The 21,200-nt window shown below is 38.3% G+C and overlaps 1 protein-coding gene across 3 annotated transcripts in view; it reads right to left on the bottom strand.

Annotated features, from left to right (window-relative positions):
- Window positions 1-20,387, bottom strand: part of Ppm1b (protein phosphatase, Mg2+/Mn2+ dependent 1B) — an 82,878-nt gene extending 62,491 nt beyond the window's left edge. For all 3 annotated transcript variants that reach the window (XM_026385699.2, XM_026385700.2, XM_026385698.2), the window contains exon 1: window positions 19,963-20,387. The gene's annotated coding sequence lies outside the window, so the exon portion shown is untranslated. The remainder of the gene's footprint in view (window positions 1-19,962) is intronic.
- Window positions 20,388-21,200: the final 813 nt, after the last annotated feature.

The following is a 21,200-nucleotide window of genomic DNA, read 5'->3' as shown; positions in this document are numbered from 1 at the left end:
TAATAAAATCAGCTCAAAGAGATGCTTAAAAAATCACAAACTACAAAGAGCAAACCAGATATTTATTTATTTATAAATACCTACTTGAATGAACAGAAAAAGCACCCATTACCCCAGCATTAATAAGCACAGAAACAGAACATTTGGCTCTCATCCTTTACTTTTTTGGGGGTTGCAGTGCTGCGGATTCATCCCAGGACCTTGCTTATGCTAGGCAAGAACTCTACAACTGAGCTGTACCCCACAGTCCTCTCCAAAACTTAATGCTTTCAAAACTGAATCAAAAGTTCTCTATTCTTCCAAATATCAATGGCATTTGCTTAAGATCTTTGAAATAAACATTGATATGAAAAGTTCAAAAGGTTCTGAATAGTTGTTAAATAATTGTTAAACTGATATTTTACCATTTTCATTATGATGCTGGATTTTCAGGCACTGCTGACACCCAACTCTGATAGCAAAATAATGCTATTCACAGGAATAAATAGGCTGAGAAGTTTTCAGAATCCCTCAAAAATGAGATTATGGATCTGGGCGTGGTGGCATATACTTTTAATCCCAGGGGTTTGGGAGGCTGAGGCAGGAGGATAGCAAGTTCAAAGCCAGCCTCAGGAAGTTATCAAGGCCCTGTCTCAAAATAAAAAATGAAAAGGGATGGGGATGTGGCTGAATGGTTATGTGTCCCTGGGTTCAATACCTGATATTAAAAAGAAAAAGAGAGAGAGAGAGAGAGAGAGAGAGAGAGAGAGAGAGAGAGAGAGAGAGAGATTATGAAAACAAATAAATTAAGTAAATCATGGATTTTGAGAAATTGATCTATATGTAAGGGACATTAGGTATGAGAGTAAGTTTTACATTTTTTCCCCTAACTCAAAAACATACTTAGAAATTTTTTTTCTTTCCCAGTGCTGGGGTTCAGACCTAGAAACACATGCCTGCCAGGCAAGTGCTACCACCTCTGAGCTTTTCCACTGGCCCAGAAATTTCAAAATCAAAGGGCATGCGCACACATACATATTTTGTGTGTGTGTGTGTGTGTGTGCGCTCACCCGCACAGTACTAGGAAATGAACTCAGGGGCACTCTACCTCTGAACTACATTCCCAGCCCTTTTTATTTTGAGAGTTTCACTAATTTGCCCAAGCTGGCCTTGAACCTGTGAATCTCCTAGCTTAGTCTCCCAAATAACTGTAATTAGGCATGTGCCATTGTGTCAGGAAATAGCATCAATTCTGATTCCTTATCCAAGCCTTCAATAAGGGAAAAAGATCAGTAATAAAATAAAACATAGCTCTCAGACAGTGGTATTATGCTTTTGCTTTTATCTGGGAAAAAAGGAAATCCGTCACTTTGGATACCAATAGTGTGTTCTAAAAATCAGACTACACGCAGTTCTGAACTGTTACACCTGTTATTCAGGCTGTAACAAAAACATGAAATGTCCATTTAATAAGTTTCAAGTTAGCACACTTCAACATAAGGAAAGGTAGCATATAAAAGAGGAACTGATTTAATGTCACCTGTGGTGCTTTTTTGAACTCTACATCCTTTTTATTATGAGCATATAATTATAAAACCGCAAGGATACAACTGTAGACAGGAATATAGGTGAATCTCAAAAATACTGAAAAGAAACTAGACATGAGAAGTACATACTGTGCAATTCCATTTAAATAGAATATAAAAACAGGCAAAACTAACGTGGGGTTAGAAGTCAGGAAAGCATAAAATGCATACAATAATTAGGATTACTATGAAACCCAGACAAACTATGTCTTCTTCATTAACATAACAACAGCATTCAGTGGCAGGTCTAATAAAGTACCATAACTCAGAAGAGGTGATGAATTTAACAGTATTTCTGAGATTCCTGCATGAAGAAAAGTCAAAATGATAATGAAGAAAAGTCAAAAAGTATTGCTACACTACTGTGATTTAGTCACACTGGTAACTGAAGAAAACACTAAATTTTAAGTAGAGACTAATGAAAATGAAAATATGATCTGCCTTTGAAAGCTTAAGAAACTAACTCTGGCCTAAGAAGCCCAGATTTAATCTGTGACTAGAGCAATTTAAGAAAGTGGGAGGCATCATATATATCAGGTGGTTAGTTTTGAACGCATTCCATTAGAAATGACTATTGCATATCCAAGTGGAGTTACTCTAGGCAGCTGGATTTAGGAATATGATGCTCAGGAGTGGGATCAGGGATGAAGATATATATCTGGGTGCATTTAGATGATAATTAAGCTCCTGAGAACAAAAAAAAAAAATGTGTGAATTAAAAAGAAACTACCTGGGCATGGTGGTGCACACCTGTAATCCCAGTGACTTGCAGGCTAAGGCAGAAGTACTGAGCAACCTGGCAAGGCTATCTCAAAATAAAAATTGATATAAAAAGAACTGGGGGAAAAAACCAAAAAACAAAAAAAAAAAGAACTGGGGGAACTGGGGGTGTGGCTCAGTGGTAGAATCCTTGCCTAGCATGCATGAAGCCCTGGGTTCTATTCCCAGCACTACACACCCTCAACAAGAGACTGGGGATGAGAAAGGGAGTAGCTCAGTAACCATGGGTTTGTCAATCTCTAGTACTGGAAAGAAAGAGAGAGGAGAGAGGAGAGAGGAAGAGAGGAAGAGAGGGAGGGAGGGAGGGAGAGGGAGGGAGGGAGGGAGGGAGGGAGAGAGAGAGAGGGAGAGAGGGAGGGAGGGAGGGAGGGAGGGAGGGAGGGAGGGAGAGAGAGAGAGAGAGAGGAGAAATTAAAGAATTAAGTCTAGAGCTCTGCAATATTTAAAGGTCAAGAGATGAAAAGGATGCAATTTTAAAGGTTACTCAGAATCAGAAACCAGGGCTGTGGGAGGAAAACCAAGAGAACAGTAACTCCTGAAAAGAAAAATGTGTTTTCAGAGGAGGAAGTGGTCAACTGTGTCAAATGCTAATAGTTCTGCATCCTATCAGATAGAACCACCATGGAACAACTTAGAGCAATAGACAATTATTGTATTTTTACTGTGTGCTGGGCATTGTTCTAACATATTTAAAAGCATTAACTCATTTAATTTTTACAACAATCCTATGAGAAAGGGACTATTATAGTCCCATTACAAATGGGGAAACAGAGAGGTCAAGAAACTCGCCAAGGTCACAAAACTAGGACATCAACTCATACAGTCCAATTCCCAAGTTAGATCTTTTAACCACAATCCTCTGACTCTCATACTTGAGTTAAAAGCTCTCCAGATAATTCTCTTTCTCCTGGGCTGGCAGGTATGCCCTTCATAGTATTTAAGTGAAGCAGAAGCTTTGGGGGCTTAAATGGATGGTGGTATAGAAACCTTCAGCCTTCTTTAGGCTCTAGATCACTTACATAAAACATAACTCCAGTATCCAGCTGCAATTGACCTGGAGGCCAAATCTCCAATACTATTGTTTCACTTATCCTATCCTATGCAGGTTAATGGCTTCCAAAACAACATGTGAAAAATACTCATGGGTAGAATGTGGATATTCTTCACTGAAATGGCCATATTTCGTATTCTCTGGCAGGAAGTATAGTAGAGTAGGTAAGAATTCTAAGAAGATAGTGTTAACAATTGCATAATTTTAAAATATCCTCCCCCCTAAACAGACAAACCATGTACAATATTTACCACAACTAGGTGACCAAGCCATTACCCCCCACATAAGCCATCAACTTCTGTTAACACAAGAGTGGTCTAAATATTTGTGCTAGAGAAGCAGAAGGAAATCAAATAAGTTTCTGAAGATCCCAAGATGAGACGAACTCCAATACACTAATGAAAATCTAGTAACAAACCAAAACTGAGAGGGAATTGTGCAAGACCCAAGAGGTAAGACAGTATAAAAAGACCACAATAAAGTCTGAAGTAATATGGGTCCTATAAACTCTAAAAACAAAGTTCCCGTGGTTAGCAAACCTTCACAGAAAGAGAAACTCTAGAAAAGAATAAAAGTTGCAAAACATTATACCTATTTTATCCTCCTAAAAGTTCAAGAAATTTTCCCATAAAAATGAGTGACAAAATCTATTACAGTCTACCACCACACACAGTGGTACATACCTGTAATTCCAGATGTAATTCTAGAGATTTGGGAGGCTGAGGCAGGATCGCAAATTTGAGGCCAACCTCAGCAACTCAGCAAGGCCCTAAACAACTTAGTGAGACCCTGTCTCAAAATAAAAAATATATATATAAAAAGGGCTGGAGGATATAGCTCTGTGGCAAAGCATTCCTAGATTCAATCCCCAATATTTAAAATAATAATAATAATAATAATAATACAATTCTATACAATCATAAGAAATTCTCTTTCTCATCTCCCCTACACACACACACACACACACACAATTCAGATATTTATTTATTTTGGGACCAGGGGGAATGAACCCAGGGGCACCTTAACCACTAAGCCATGTCCTTATTTTATTTTGAGACAAGGTCCCATACTAAGTTGCTTGGGGCCTCACTAAGTTGCTGAGGCTGGTTTGAATTCATGATCTTCCTGCTTCTTCAGCCTCCCAAACTGCTGGGATTACAGGCATGTGCAACTGTGTCTGGCTATAATCAATTATTTTTTTAAAAAGGGAGGGGACTTATAGCTCAGTGTTAGCACTTGACTAGAATCCACAAGGCCCTGGGTTTGATCGCCAGCACTGGAAGAAAAAAAAAAAGCAGTTAAAATATCCTAAAAGAGGAGGCTGGGATTGTGGATCAGTGGTAGAGTGCTCTCCTACCATGCGTGAGGTACTGGGTTTGATCCTTAGCACCACATAAAAAAAAATGTAAAATAAAGATATAGTGTCCATCTAAAAAAACTAAAAAATAAATATTTAAAATATATATACACACACACACTAAAATAAATGGAAAAAGTTATAAAAGAAAAACATCAAAATTAGAAAACTTTTAAAAAGTAGGCAATAAAGAAAAATTGAAGAGTGAAAAAAACTTAGGAAAGAAAAATTTTTAAATGATTTCATAAACAAAGACAAAATAAGAGAATGCAAGAAATAGCAAATAAACTGATAATGTTTAATGAGAAAGAGAAAACAAATGTTAAACATCAAAACAAGAGTCAGGTTAATTTATAGTTAATTTATAGATTGGGTAGAGAATGGGGAGGGGAGGGGAGGGCAGCAGAATACAACTAACACTAGGATTGCTGTACGTATACACATGAAAAAATGAGAATTCATACCCTATTTGAATCAAATGTATGATATGTCAAGATCATTGTATTGTCTTGAGCAACTAATAAAAAAAAAAAAGAGTCAGGCATAGTAACACACATGCCTATAATGATAGCTATTTAGGAGGCTGGGACAGGAGGATTCAAAGTTCAAGGACAGCTCTCTCAAAATCAAATAAAAAGGACTGGGGTGTACAGGGACCTAGGTTCAATCCACAGTATTTAAAAAAAAAAAAAAGCAAAGCAAAGTAACTGAACACTACAAGAAAATGTCCCTGAAGTAAACCAGAAACTATATATTAACAGACATATCATATATTGAGGAAAAACTCACCCAGAAAGAACAATACTAAGTAAATAATTGGACTTTATTTATTTACACATGTGGTACTGAACTATATTTCCCGACCTTTTTGTATATTTTTAAAATTTGAAGACAGGTTTTGCTCAGAATTGCCTTGAACTTGAAATCCTCCTGCCTCGTTCGCCCAAGTAGCTGGGATTAGAGGTGTGCACCACCAAACCCTGCTTTTCTACTTCTTTTAAAGTCCAATAATTTCATCAGGCACAGACTAGGTGGCACACACCTTTATCCCAGCTATTTGGGAGGTTGACACAGGTGATCTGAAAGTTCAAGGCCAGCCAGGGCAACCTAGTGAGATCCTGTCTCAAAGTAAAAAAATAAAAATAAAAAGAATTGTGGGTGTAACTCAATTGTAAATGTATGCTTGGGTTTAACCCCCAGCACAAAAAAAAGTAAAACAACAAAATATATTCATGAATGAGAAATTATCTGATGTTTAGAAAGATTATCCTATGAATAATAACATCTTGAACCGTTAAGATTTTCCAATCAGGCTCAACATTTTTAAATATTCTTTTTAAAAAACTTCTTTTTTTTTAATTTCTGAAATCCTTTCAACTTCTGAAATCAAATTAGGGGAGGAAAAAAAACCTAACTAGGTTTTGTTTTTGTTTTTAGACAGGATCTCAATAAATTGCTTCCTAAGTGGCTGAGGTTGACCTCTAACTTGAGATCCTCCTATCTCAGGCTCTCAATTACAGATGTACACCAGCATCGAGCTCTTAACTAGGTTTTATCAAAACATTTAGGTCAGATTTTACACACACACACACACACACACACACACACACACACACACGGGTATGTGATTGCTTATATTTAAAATTCAGTAAAATCAGTGCATTTATCTGAATTACCTTCTCTGATATATACTCCCTGTCAGAGACATAAAATGGGTTTCATCAGCATTAGACAGTTTTACTTTCAGAAAAAGGTTCACTATGAAAATCTCAGATTGCTGGATGTGAACTAATCCATAAAGTTCCATTTTGCTGTCCAACTTCTCCCTATTTTTTGAAGATACCTTGGGGTTTGGTTTTGCTTTTTGAATGTTACACAGTCCATTTTATGTATATGATTTGAGTTCTCACAAATATACCTTGTGTAATCACCAAATATACAGAACATTTCCCTCACTCCTAAAGTCTATTCCTATACATCTGAAGTCAACCTCCCTATCCCTTCTAGATTAAGGGCAATCACTGTTCTGCTTACCAGTGGAGTTTTGCCTTTTCTAGAACTTCATGTAAAGGAAATCATAATTAAACATACTCCTTTATGCCTGATTTCTTTCACTTAACATAATGTTTGACATCCATCCATGTTGTGTTTATCATTAGGGTTTTTTTTTTTAATTGCTTTCATGGCTTTTTAAAACTTTGGGGTCTAATAGATTTGGACAAAGCCTCAAGAAAGTAGTTTTAGGCCTACAGACCACATCAGCTACTAGCATATGTCTATTAAAGGTTTAATAAGGTAAAAGAATTCCTGCCCTTGCCCAGAACACTAAATTTTTTTCAGCTAATGTTGCTGAGACCAGAGAGTTCATGTTTCCAATTTATCTACCTGAATAATAAAACAAATATCTGGGACTTTATCATGATTTTATGCTTGGTCATTTTTCTACAAGATTGATTTCAAACAGAGAGAAATCACCTTTTTAACTTCAGCAAAGCAGCCCAGGAATAAACAACTGCTCTTCCTATCCCAGTAGTTTTTCAATTATGAATGAAAATGAAAAAGTTCAGGGCTACATGTTTTTACTTATAGATGTTCTTTGTCCTCTTCTCCCACCAGATAAAAGACCTAGATTGCAAATAGGTCAATTAGGAAGGGAAAGAAAAAGAAAAATCAGTCAGCAAAGGTTAAGAAGCTCCTAGAGGAAATTTTATTTATAGGCTTGACTGTCCAACCATTTTAGTGCTGTTATTTTTAAGCATTTCATGAAATGTAACAGAATATGACTTAATGTATAGCCCAGTCCTAATATGCACAGGAGAGAATTTGTCCTGGAATATGGTTATCAAATGTGTCTAGAATATTTCATAAAAGAATGGTTCTCATAATATACAGACATTTTAGTTCCCAAGTCACCAGTATTCCTGGAGGACAGAATAATATCAGAAGAATTATGGTTTCTGCTCCAGATTACATGAATTGGAATGATGTTAATACAAATTAGGTGGATTAGGATATGAAGATGGTTTGGGAGCAGAGTTGCAATTTTTGGTTACATTGTATTTGAAGAGATGTAGGATCTCTTGATGTAGATGTAGCATCTCCTGGGACAACAACTCAAAACACACAACACAGATCTCTTGCTTGGTACAATTAGCCCATACATCAATATGGTCTTAAAAAAGGAGACTTCTCAAAATAAGATAATTTATAACTATTAATAACTCTCCCTTCAGGAAATTTTCTTTACTCATGCTGACTTTCATAACATTTGCAATCATTTGTGTTCATTTTTCCTTCAGATTCTTTCTAAAGATGGTCACGGACCCCAAATAATATAATAATTAACTTTCAACCCAAAACATATTGTCTGCCTTCTGCAATCACTTCCTCAGCTATCACTTTTATAATTAATTCTTGGATGAATTTTAGCCTAGATTCTAAACATTGTTTGGTTATGCTACATCTCTTCAAATATAATGTAATCAAAAATTTCAACTTTGCATCCAAACCATCTTCATATCCCAATACCCCTAATTTGTATTAACAGCATTCCAATTCAAGTAATTTGGAGCAGAAACCATAATTCTTCTGATATAAATCCGACACTTTATTAAGTCAACATGTTCCATCAATTTTGCTTGAAAAGTGTTTCATCCTACCCTCCTAGTTTCAAGCATCATCACCTAATGTACTGATTATCTACCTGCCACCAAGTTAGTCTCTCTGACTAATCTCTCCTTCCTCTAATTCACCCTGCAGATTATCCCCAGCTTGACTGCCCCAAAACACACTGTTCCAACAAGATGTAATGGCTTTTCCAATCCCTGCAAAATAGTAAATACAAAATATCTACTCTGTATTTACTTATTAGGAAAGTTCCTCTCTCATCTGCAATACCTAGGTCCTGCCTCGTTCAAGTAAATCATGCTCATTCCTACCCTCATAGTCAATTTGTCTTAATTTAGCTGACCCAATTTTTCAAGGTGCCTATGAAATACTTCTTTCTCCTTCATACAATTCCCAACCCTTCATCTCACCATTTCATCGCTCCTATTCAATCACTTACATTCTTTTTAACATTCATGCCCTCCAACCCCAACTTGTGACCTTGGCACCTAGCAAGTACTGAATAATACATGCTAACTTAAAAGATACTTCTTCAGGAAAGGATACCCTGCTGGGCAAGGAGGCAGACGCCTGTAATCCCAGCACCTCAGGAGGCTGAGGCAGGAGGATCATGAGTTCAAAGCCAACCTCAGCAACAGCAAGCCACTAAGCAACTCTGAGAGACCCTGTCTCTAAATAAAATACAAAATAGGGCTGGGATGTGGCTCAGTGGTCCAGTACCCCCGAGTTCAATCCCTGGTACTCCTCCCCCCCAAAAAAGGATATCCTAGTCAGCTATTCAAACATTCCCAGAAATAATAAATTGGCAGAGATCTAAGGATCTATTGGAACACTGATTAACCTCTATCATATACTGTAACATTTAATAAATACAAGAAGTACTTGATTTCCAGCAATTTTACATTTGGTGATTCACATTTAAAGCACCCAGCCAACTACACCCATTTAGAGCAAACAGAGGGCACACTAATGAATTTATTTCACTCCATTTGTTTCTTAATTATAAAGCAGTTCTTATGCCCTTAGCCTACCCCTGAAACATTTTTTGAGACCATCTTTGACTAGACCAGAATCCATGCAGCCTTGGCTCTTCCCAGGAGTCCTGAGGCTTTGAGTGAACAAAAGATCAGCAAGACTAAGGAGAAAAAACTAAAGAAGTTATAAAGGAAAAGAAATACACACAAAAAGAATTTTTTAAAATATAACATAATCACACACAGCCCTAAATATTACCATCCAGGTACTATCCTTTCAAACATTCACTTTAATGTAAATATTTTGGGATTAGAACTGCCTTTAGGTTAAAAATCTTTAATTAGCATCATCCCTTTATAGATACACAATCTAATTAATTCCTAAAAACTCATAAACACAATTAATAAGAACAAATACATGAGTGTGGTAGCACAAGCCTTTAGTCTCAGCTACTCAGGAGATTGAGGCCAAATAATCTCAGTTTTGAGTGCCAATCTGGGCAATTTAGCAAGATCCTATCTCAAGACAATAAAAAAGGCTATGGATATAACTCAGTGGTAGAGTGTTGGTCTACTCCAATTACAGGCCCTGAGTTCTATCCCCAGTACCACAAAAAGAGATGAAAGAAGGAAGAAAAAAGGGAAGAAGGAAGGAAGGAAGGGATACATCCTAATGGCTAAGTAATTTCACATTTATGCCTGTAAGATTTGGTCATTTTTTAAAAATCAGGAAAATAGAAAATAAGGCAGGGCTGGGGATGTGGCTCAAGCGGTAGCGCGCTCGCCTGGCATGCACGCGGCCCAGGTTTGATCCTCAGCACCACATACAAACAAAGATGTTGTGTCCGCCGAGAACTAAAAAGTAAATATTAAAAAAAAATTCTCTCTCTCTCTCTCCTCTCTCTCTACTTTAAAAAAAAAAAAAAAGTTTGAAAATAAGGCAAACAACAATGACAAACATCCAGAAAGAGAAATTTAAGTGACCAATAAGAGAATGTTACTGGCCCTCACAAGTAATAGGAAAATGCAAAGTTAGGTCAAAATGAAATACCATTTTCACCACTGACTGGTGACGCAATGGGTGGGAGTGAGCAACTTAATGAGACACTGTCTCAAAAGAAAATAAAAAGGGCTGGGGAAGCTCAGAATCAAGCACTCCTGGCTATAATTCTAGTATCAAAAACCAGGAAGGAGGGGCTGGGGATGTGGCTCAAGTGGTAGCGCGCTCGCCTGGCATGCGTGCGGCCCGGGTTCGATCCTCAGCACCATGTACAAACAAAGATGTTGTATCCGCCGAAAACTTAAAAATAAATAAATAAATATTAAAAATTAAAAAAAAAAAACAGGAAGGAGGGGGGTGGGGTTGTGGCTCAGTGGCAGAGCGCTTTGCCTAGCATGTGTGAGGTATTGGGTTCAATCCTCAGAACCACATATAAATACATAAATTAATTAATTAATTAATTAATTAAAAGTCCACTACCAACTAAAAAAATTTTTTTAAATAAATAAATAAAGGTCCATCGACATCTAAAAAAAAAACCAAAACAAACCCAGGAAGGAGATGTAGCTCAGTAGTAGAATGCTTGACTAGAATGAACAGGGCCCTGGAGTTGATTCCCTGTTCTGAAGAAGTACATGAAAGCACAGGCTAAACTTAACCAACGGGTTGCGTGTAGTTTGATGACTCCTGTCAAGACCCATTTGCAGAAAGAATCAGTAATTCATTAAATCAAAGTCTGAAGGGGGAATGGATTCACATAGAAACAAAATATGCCTCAGATTACCTGGTAATCACAAGGGAAAATGTTCCTTCTCAATGGAGACATTCAGCAGTCACCACAAGTAAACCAATGATCAAAACTTAGCAATGCTAACAGTGCCAAAGTCAGGTATTTTGTGCCTCCTGCAGCAATGGAATATGAAGCAGCACCACCTATGAAATATGCAGCCAAAAAGTTTAACATGAATTTAATAGTCATTACATTATCTTAACAGTTTACAGAAGGCAAAGACTAAGTTTTCTTTCTTTCTTTTTTTTTTCTTTTTGCAGTACTCAAAATTGAACCCAGGGTCTCATGCTCGCTACATAAAGGACTCTACCACTGAGCCATATCCCTGGCCCTACAGAGTAAGTTTTAAACAAAATCTCAAACAAACAAAATTCTTAATAGAGAACATTCTAAAAGATAATGTATCTCTACCAAAAGATTTTCTTTAATTGGCTATTAAAATTTGGAAGAGACCCAACAAATAGAACTGGGACATAAGGCAGTGGTTCAATCCCCATTATCAAAATAAAGAAAACTTTACCAGTATCTGTTAAGATATTTCATTGCACATTCTTCATGAGACAATAACCCCTCTTAATATCTTTCAAGTATACTCCTGAAGCTAATACTATCCAGCATTTTCCAAACTTTTTAGCCAGTCCACCTGACAACCAATTAAATATCACATTTATTTTTACCTTATTAGATCATTTTCATCTACCTTAAAAATCTGAGGTTAATATGATTCCAGGCCACTCTCTAGAACCACTTATCTCTACTCCTTTGTATTCAAAATATGCTTTATACTTGACTTGGTCATTTGGCCATGCACTATAAATTGGACAAAAACACAAAGACCCAACTATACAAATTCACCCTCAATAGGCTGATCATAAAATCTGAAAACATAGGTATTATTTTAATATATCCTATAATAAGACCAATAAACAATTTATTGTGTATCCATCTGTTTCCAAATTTGATGACAACCCTGTACTTAAATAAAAATCAAGTAAGCAAAGCCAGAGGCAGAAAAGTCAACAGAAAGCAAAAGCTCAAGAGAACAAATAACCAGAACAGAAACATAACTCTAGAAAAAGATTCAAGATATATGGTAAGCAGAATTATGTAATCTAAATCATCTAATCTTCCAAACCTGTACTGTCTTTACAAACTAGTTTATAAAACAAAAATCTAAAAAAGGAGAGACTATAACTGAAAATTTACATATTAAGCTACAAAATTTGTTTCATTTTTACATTTTTATTCAAACTTCTCCAGAATAGATGAACAGAAAAAAATAAACTTAGTTTTCTCAAGTGTAGAATCATCAAACACCAAAACTGTAATAAAATTTCAAAATTCTATTAACCAAATCAATTATATGGGGTTAGGGGAGTAGCTCAGTCTTACAGTACACATTTAGTATGCTGGAAGGTCTTGGTTCAATCTTCAGCACCAAAAATAAAAATAAAAAAATGTAACTAGTAATCTGAAGGCTTATTGGATACAAAAAATGAAAACTCTTAGATCATGACTAGAACTTATGTTAGTTTTTATATTGGAGCACTACAATGAATACAAAACAATTTGCTTTAAAATAAAAAAATCCAATTGATTCACCACAGCAATCGAATTACATAAAACTCTCACAAATGAAAGTAAAAGATTATCAAGAATTAAAACAAAGATCAGGGGGACATAGTGGTAGGCACTTGTAATCCTAGCAGTTCAGGAGGCTGAGGCAGGACTACTTCAAGTTCAAAGCCAGCCTCAGGAACTTAATGAGGTCCTAAGCAACTTAGGGAAACCCTGTCTCAAAGTAAAAAATAAAAAGGACTGGGGAATATTAAAAATTCTCTCTCTCCTCTCTCTCTTCTCTCTCTCTCTCCTCTCTCTAAAAAAAAAAAAAAAAAAAAGGGCTGGGGATGTGGCTCAGGCGCCTCTGAGTTCAATCTGAGTACCACCTTAAAAAAAAAAAAAAAAAAGGTCAAAGACTTCAGGCTTATTTAAGTGTGCAGTGTTAATGTAAACTCAAAGAAACATCTTTACCAAACTGTAACATTCAGAAAGCTGAAACTAAGCATTAGCTTCAAAAATAAGTTCAGCAAGACTATCTCATGCAAAAACTTACAGGAAAATCAAAGTCATAACCTCGAGTAATATACCACAGCTCTAGAATTCAGAGAAGCAGTGAAAAATATACAATCTGAGTACAGTAAACCAAGAAACAAATTGATTCTATCAACCATCATTTATCAGAATTGACAACTGGAGAACAAAAGTAGCAGTCACAAGTCAGTAGCAGTATTACCAGATACTATTGGTCAGTCACTAATCTCTCAGTTATTTTCAGTAACAGAAACAACAGGATCTTTTCAAACACAAATATATTTTACATCCCAGGCCATTACTTGGTTTTGAGCTTGAACTCAGGGCCTCACACTCTCTACCACTGAGCTACACCCCAGCCCTCCTCACCAAGTTATTTAAACCAGATCTACTGTAAATTCTTTACACCCTTCTCCCATTATCCCACCTTTTCTCTCATGCTCATTTCCAGAAATTCATCTATCAAGGATTGGATAGAGGATGTGAGGGTCAATTGGCTGCAACATCTGTCATCCCACTGATTGCCAGGGTTGATTTGGCTCTCTCGGTGGGTGTCCCCTTCCTCCCTCACAGCTCCATGTGAGTCCCTCCTGAAGCCGCACATTCAGTGGAAGAGGACAACCTTCCTTGATAGAGGAAGAAATGTTCTTAAGGGTATGGGAGTAGCTGCTGGAACCCCCCCCCCAACAAACCAACAGAAAAATGTGAAGTCTCCAAATGCCTCATGCCTGCTTTTCTCTATTTTGGCTCCCTTTTAATGTGAAATAAATATCTTTCTTTAAATATATTAGTATTTTACCCTTTCTTCCTAACATATTCTAGATTTTTCTTTGTGCCCCCACCTCACCCCCTGCCCAGTTACAGAAAAATTCCTCTTCCTTTTCTTTTGTTAAAAGGAGTAAAGTTCAGCAAGGTGTGGCAGGGCATACCTGAGTCCCAGTTACTGGGGAGGAATCACAGCTTTAAATGTAGTGTAGAAAAGATACATTCCAAAACATACCTACTACCACTCAACGTTTTTAACCAAAATTTAAGATCTTTGAGGATAGTACTTTGTCTCTTTTGTTCAGATTTCAGCCTGAAATGGTGCCTTGCATACCAAAGACAGACAGTGAATGCAACAGTAAGGGGAGTTGGGGGATAAATACTATTAGACTGTTCTGAATTTCTTACATCTCAGTAGGTTGAAGCTTGGAGTAAACAAGAGTTACAAAAAACCTCCCAAATCTAAACTTGATCTATATATTCTGTCATTTGGAGATGTTTTGAATTAAACTATTTCCTCTTTTGAGTGAACTACAAAGAGCCACTTGTGTTTAAGAGATAATACCAGTTCTTTACCTCAGAGGTGAATGCTTTAGTCAGAAAAGAGGGGGAAAACACTGCCCAGATAAGCACCCATGAATAATACAGACACTCCTAGATTCTCCTTCTCATAAGAACCCACTCCCCCTTCCCCTGGTACTAGGGATTGAACCCAGCCTCACTCTACCACTGAGCTACACCCTCAGCCTTTTCTATTTTAAAATAAGGTCTCACTAAGTTGCCCAGGGTGACCTTGAACTTGCAACCCTCCTGCCTCATCCTCCAAAGGAGCTAGGATTACAGGTGTGTAGCACTTCACCTGGCATGAGTACATCTATTAAGAACATCTGCAGGGCGCAGTGATACATGCCTATAATCCCAGTGACTTGGGAGGCTAAAATAGGAAGATTGCCAGTCTCCGCAATTTAGCTAGGCCCTACATAACATTAGGAGACCTTGTCTCCAAATAAAAAATAAAAAGGCTGGGGATGTCGCTCAGTGGTTAAGCACCTCTGGATTCAATCACCCATATTAAAAAAAAAAAAAAAATCTATTAACCACCCTTTTCAAGTGTTTGAAATGGTCCTGATATCTCCATCAAGAAAATAAGGCAATTAGATTTAAAAACCAATGACAATACTCAAACTTAAAAAGTGCTTTGAAATCTGTCAGACCCTTAATTAATCTACATATCCTTTGCCAAACCTGCTTCATCTCAGGTATGTACCACCTATCAAACAGAACTGATATACTTGTTTTATTTTATACCACAAATTTGATTTTACCTGATAACCTAGCCATATTTTAATAGTCTTCCATGAAAGAAAAAGTTTTCCTTATTTCTATCATACAATGTACCTTTCAAACTATTCTGAAATGGACACTCTACACAGACAAAAACGACATAATCCTAAAGACAAATGTTATTCTCCCTGAATAGCACTAAAATTGGTCCCTTCTCTATAAGTTCCTTATAATCAATAGATAGCTTCCAATATTCTCTCCTCTAAACATTTGGCAGGATCTTCTTTCATTACAAAGATGCAAAACTAAGTTTCCAAGTAGTGGTATTTCTCAACTTCAAAATTTAACATTTTTAAGAATTAAGGTGTCAATAAATATAATCTTGATATTTCAATACACTCCAAAAGAAAACTTTAAACCCATCTTATTTTTAGCAAGTTAATATTAACTATTTGACATGTTGGGGCTAGGGATGTAGCTCAGCAGTAAAGCACATGGGGGCAAGGCCAAGAGCTGGATCCCCAGCAACACAATACAAAAGTATTAAATGTTGATCTAATATAGGAACTAACACACTAAAATACTACAGGTGATTTAGCTACTAAGTTCTTGAAGTTATATAAGTTATCACATGGAATATATTAGAAAAAGTATATACCATGCCAAGCAATAACAAGGTATTGCAGATGTGATCCCACACTAGATGTAGTAAAAGAAAATCATTTATTTGAGAATTCTTCTGTATCATCATTTAGAAGCAAAGTGTTTATTTATGTCTATCGATAATTAAACTGAAAGGAAAAAATAAAGTGCCCCAAGGGGTGAGAGAGATAATTCAGTGGTAAAGCACATGAAGAGGCAGGCCATGGGTTCAATCCCCAGTACCAAAAAAAAAAGGGCTGTGGCTGTAGCTCAGTGGTAGAACACTTGTTCAATATGCAAGTGGTCCTAGGTTTGATCACCAAAACGAAAAAATGAGAAAATAAATCTTTTTTTTTTTTAAAGAGAGAGTGAGAGGAGAGAGGGAGAGAGAGAGAGAGAGAGAGAGAGAGAGAGAGAGAGAGAGAGAGAGAGAGAGAGAGAGAATTTTTAATATTTATTTTTTAGTTCTCGGCGGACACAACATCTTTGTTGGTATGCGGTGCTGAGGATCGAACCCGGGCCGCACGCATGCCAGGCGAGCGCGCTACCGCTTGAGCCACATCCCCAGCCCCAATCTTTTTTTTTTTTTAAAGAGAGAGTGAGAGAGGAGAGAGAGAGAGAGAGAGAATTTTTTTTTTTTTAGTTCTGGGCGGACACAACATCTTTGTTGGTATGTGGTGCTGAAGATCGAACCGGGCCGCACGCATGCCAGGCGAGCGCGCTACCGCTTGAGCCACATCCCCAGCCCAGAGAACATAAATCTTTAGTCTGAAAAAGAAGTAGTGTGTGTGTGTGTGTTTGTGTGTAGTATATAGATTACACTTTTAGAAAATGTCATAACATTATCAAGAAATTAATAAAGGGGGCTCCGGATGTGGCTCAAGCGGTAGCGCGCTTGCCTGGCATGCGTGCAGCTCAGGTTCAATCCTTAGCACCACATACAAAGATGTTGTGTACACCGAAAACTAAAAAATAAATATTAAAATTCTCTCTCTCTTAAAAAAAAAAAAAGAAAGAAAGAAAGAAAGAAAGAAATTAATAAAGGAAGCCAGGCACAATATAAAGCACACCTGAATCTCAGCTACTTGGGAGGCTAAGGCAAGGAGGATTACAAATTCAAGGCCAGCCTGGGCAGTTTAAGGAAACCCAGTCTAGAAATAAAATAAAAAGGGCTGGGGTCATAGTTCAGTGGTAGAGCACCTGCCTAGCATGTGTGAAGCTTGGGTTCCATTTCCTGTACTGAAAAAATCTTTTTCTTTTTTTTTGGCCTCCAATTCCTTTTTGTGAGTCTGTGCCTGGTACTGGAGATCAAACTCACAGCCCCATGCATGCTTGGGAAAGGCTCTATCACTGAACTACACCTCAGTCATTTTTTATTTTGAGACAAGGTCTCACTAAGTTTCCCATACTGGCTTTGAACTTGTAATCCATAGGTGTGATCACAGGTGTGCACCACCAAGCTAGACAGAAAAGAAAAATTTTTATTACCCTGATACAATCAGTTGTTTTTCAACTAGTTTCCCTTAAAATCAGTGAATTATGAAAGGTATACTTTACAGAAAATGTAAAATATTATGTGCTGTATTAAGAAGGTAATTTTTTTCCACTTTATTATGAAGTGAATTTGATGAAGGAGTGGTGTTAGAATATTATTTTACTACTTTTCTTGTTAAATAATACTTTTAAATAAATATATCTAATATACAAAGATCCATAAAATACAGATTATATGTGTAACTAACACCAATTAGGGTGGGGAAAAAGTATCATTCACTCCCAGTATCTTTTATTAACATGTTTAGGGCTGGGGATGGGAGTTCAGTGGTACAAAGACTACCCAGAATGTGTGAAGCCCTGGGTTTAATGCTCAGCTCTGAAGGAAAAAAAAAAAATGTTTACCAACCCATATACAAGGGCATGTTTGCAATCTTCCATATCGGCTCAGCCAGTTTTTAATAAATTTCCATAATCACCAAGTAATACCATGGCAAATTCTGTTCTTTGAAGACTGCGGAGAAACTGTCAATCAGCATCACAGTCTAATTCAAAAGACTCCGTAAAAAAATGTACCTTATAGGAAAATGTTGTAACTTTCAATAAGAGGCACTTTTTCCTGATCTTACCAACTTTTCGATCAACATTCTTAGAAGCACAGCTATTTAGACACTACACCATTCCTTCAGATGATGTAATCTTAAGGGATGTAGTAATTTTAATAAGTGGCTTACTAACATCAGTATTTACTGACATGACTATCAGACAAACTGAAAAAGCTTTCTCACCTATGTCTAGTGTCTTTGTAGAAATCAGAAACCCAGAATAAGAATACAGATGCTGAAAGGGCTGCTGGTCAATTCTAAGAGAATATTCACCACATTGACAAATCCAAAGAATAATGTACAAGAAAATGGAGCAATATTAATGGGTATAGCACAAATAAAAAGATACTACTCCATGCTAACACAACATAAGAATTACTGCAGAAACAGTTATAAGACTTTCTGGGTGCAAAAGAAAAAACGGAGGTGGGGGAAAAAAGACAAGGCAGTGAGAAAAAGAAGCTTAAAACAAAAATTATTCCTTTAAAGAAAAATCTATCCTAAATATTAAATTTTAAAAGTTCTTCTATAACAACATACTGTCCATTTGGGAGGCCAACCAAAACATTTTTTTAAAACTTATCATGTTACTATTACTTCAACTTTATGTGTGTGTGCATATTTATGTATATGTATATGAATATGAATATATATGCCTATACACTTGGAAAAGCCTATTATTATAATAACTATTTAGAAATGCTCTATTTAAAAGTAGGCCAACAATAGGAACTATGCTATTGCACAATAGAAAAAGTAAATGAAATAATATCTATTAACATTCAGTGTTGATGGCATGTTTCTCCCATCTCCTAGAACATACTGTGACTTACAGTGTCTTTCCTGAACAATTTACCATTTCTCCATCCATGCAGTAGCTCAAATAAAGAGAGTTCCTGTGTTAATCCCACAATAAACCTCAGTAATTCTCACATCACAGTAGTTGTAAGCGTTTGTTAACAGAAAAAGAATGTTTTTCCCAAAATAGCTACATAACACTATGACTACTCAAATTCCTAAATAATCCTTTTACAAAACTCCTGCCAACTTTATTTTGATACATTAAACATGTGGAGCCTATTTTAAAAGCTCTTTAACTATGACTTTATCAAAACAGCTTCTTAGTTGTTCATGTCTTTCTTTTTTTAATTTCCAAGTTGTTTCAGAAGGGCTTGAATACTGACGAATTTGGGCTGCTATCAAATGCTTAAGAAGTATTTTTGCCAAATATGATGGGCAAACGTCCTAGATCTGCTAAAACTGACATTAGAGGTCATGCAACTTAAAAAAAGGAAGAAAGAAAAAAACTACTTTCCAACATTCACTAAGCCCTTCATTTAAAAAATTATTTTCGTGCTATTTTTCACACTCTACGCTTAATGATACAATCCTTTTCTTAAGGAAGTTAGACTTAGTATTAAAAAAAAAAACTGTTCTACCATATAAAGCTGGTCAGTCTACTCTTAATGAGCCTTCGGTTGATTCGGGGTACTGACAATAGCAATTTCAATTAAGAACTCCACTGTTAAAAATGATTTAGGGAGGAAGTGAAGCAGAGCGCAGAGCAGGGCAAAAGCTTAAGAGGAAACAAATAGGGAAAGGTAATGTTTTCAAATAAGGCATGCACTAAGAAGGGAAGAGCCACAGTCCCGGGCAGCCCCAGTGCGCTCAAGAGAGATGCTAGTAGACAGAAGCACAGAAGGGAAAGCAACTGACTTCCAGGCTTTGGAGCAAACTCTTTCCTCACCGCACCTCTTCCAGCCTCAGCCGCGAGCGGAGGCGGCGGCAGGGGAAGGGGCCTACCCAGAAGACGGGCCTGGCGCCCCAACCTCCGCGGCGGAGGCCTCGGCCGAAGCCTGGCGGAACCCTAAAACGGTCCGGATGCCTCGGCTGTACAGCCGATCCTTTCCCCTCCGACGGGCGCCCAGCGGCCTTACCTGGGGCGAGGGAGGCGAGGTCTAGGGCGTCTCTCTGGCGCCCGCCGCAGAGCCCCCGCTGCACTCAGCCCAGGCTTCCACCGGAGGCGCGACCCTGCCTCAGCCGCCGCTTTGCCCTCGGGTCTCGGCCACCGCCTCCGCTGCCTCGGGGGCTGTTTACACCGCCCGGCCCCTCACGCCGCCGCCACCACCTTCTCTCCACCCTACAGCCGCTGCCGATTCGGCCGCCGCCACCTCCTCCGCCGCAGCCTCGTCTCTCTGGAGCATCTTCCAGCCACCGAACCCTGAGAAACAGAGACTCCAGCCGCGCCGGCAGGAAACTCCCCCACAACTGTAAGGGGGACCAGGCGGTCAGAACACCGGCGGCTTTTCCGCCATTGAGCAGCAGCCGCTGGGCTCCTTCTGCAACCCCCTCCCGCACCTCGTCTTTCCCCGCCCCTTGTCGAGCCCCGCCCCCACATCCCACCCATTGGGACGCCGCGCGTCCTTTTGCGGTCCCCTATTTGCTGGTACGCCTGTCAATCTCTTTTCTCCCTCCCAGCTCGTTTCCCCTGGTGCCTTCGTACTTACTTTTCCCCGCCCACCCGACCCCGCCTCTGAGTTCCTAATTTCCCATTGGGCATCAGTGACCACCTTCAATTGGCAAGGTCAACTATCCGTCAAACACCTCCTACTGAGTGAGACCCAACCCTTCATTACCATTTACTTCATTGAGCCCCGCCTCTGCAGGACACTACCTCCCGGACGTCAGGGACCAGCCCTGCAACCAACCATAAGTAGAGACCTCCGTCAGTCAAATTACTCCCACCTGTGCTCCGCCTCGCAGAGCCCGAGCCCAGCGATTCCCTTGTCTTATTGGTCCAAATGGTGGTGTGAACCCTCTGTCATTGGCTTTCTCTACGTGTCCGTCACTGAACCAATTTCCAAATCCGTCACACCGGCTCTTTTTAAATGAACGCGCAAAAAGCGGGGAAGTATCCGAAAAGCGACTGGCTAGTCTTCAAAAACGGTCAAACCCAGAAAATTTGTGCTGATCCTTCCCGTTCAACGAGGACCGTACTCCCTTATTGTTGACCCGCTAAGCCTCGCGTAAAACAAGCGCCATAAAGGAACCAACGGGCTGTCCAGTTATAGGTGTGGAGGCCTAGTCCCACCCGGAATTGCAGGGGATTGGCTACTGATTGGCTAGCAAAGTCCCCCCTACGCACTCATTGGAGAAAATACACGCCTCTCTCTGG

Source organism: Urocitellus parryii, chromosome 12 (genome assembly GCF_045843805.1).
Source record: "Urocitellus parryii isolate mUroPar1 chromosome 12, mUroPar1.hap1, whole genome shotgun sequence".
Taxonomy (NCBI): Eukaryota; Metazoa; Chordata; class Mammalia; order Rodentia; family Sciuridae; genus Urocitellus; species Urocitellus parryii.
This window is presented reverse-complemented; position numbering and strand designations above follow the sequence as displayed.